Source organism: Priapulus caudatus, unplaced genomic scaffold (genome assembly GCF_000485595.1).
Source record: "Priapulus caudatus unplaced genomic scaffold, Priapulus_caudatus-5.0.1 Scaffold155, whole genome shotgun sequence".
Classification (NCBI taxonomy): domain Eukaryota; kingdom Metazoa; phylum Priapulida; class Priapulimorpha; order Priapulimorphida; family Priapulidae; genus Priapulus; species Priapulus caudatus.
In genome coordinates, this window is record NW_014577216.1 from 362,129 (window position 1) to 362,749 (window position 621).

General features: G+C 29.0%; 1 protein-coding gene across 1 annotated transcript in view; it reads right to left on the minus strand.

The window, feature by feature from the left end:
• LOC106806345 overlaps window positions 1-393 on the minus strand; it is a 3,906-nt gene extending 3,513 nt beyond the window's left edge. The window contains exon 1 of the mRNA XM_014808253.1: window positions 305-393. The gene's annotated coding sequence lies outside the window, so the exon portion shown is untranslated. The remainder of the gene's footprint in view (window positions 1-304) is intronic.
• Between the last annotated feature and the right edge of the window lie 228 nt (window positions 394-621).

Here is a 621-nt window from a genome sequence, read left to right on the forward strand (position 1 = left end):
GTTAATTATTGATATATATATGTATATTATATATATACTATATATATATAATTATTGTATATATATATAACAGACAAACTTTTGACACATACTTCCTGCACTATCTGTACAGCATATGCGTCAGAGTATAATGTCTAATATATATGTATATATATAAATATATATATGATAATATATGTATATATACAGACAACTTTGACACATAATATGCTTCTGAAATAAATATACATAAAATATATATATATTATATATATAGCCTTAAAAATAGAATATAAAATTACAACATATGGTTTCAACTACCTACTTTTAGGTGTCGCTAATAATGGCAGATATCTCTGGTATGTCAGTGTTCCTCGCTTAGCACCGCCTTCTTTGCGTGCAAACTTCTTAGGAGGATTTGCGGACAAAACAGAGTTGGTATATGTGCAGTTAGTTTTAGCTTTTTCCACCCATCTTTTTCTGCCTTTTCAAACTGACACTACCTCAAAGTGCGCCTGAAACAACAACACATACCCTTTTTAAATGATTGAATATAAACAATATTCTATTTCTCGCGGGGCAATGTGGGTAGGGTTCATTAATAAACGTTAAACACAATTTCTTTAACAGTTTTTGCATTTT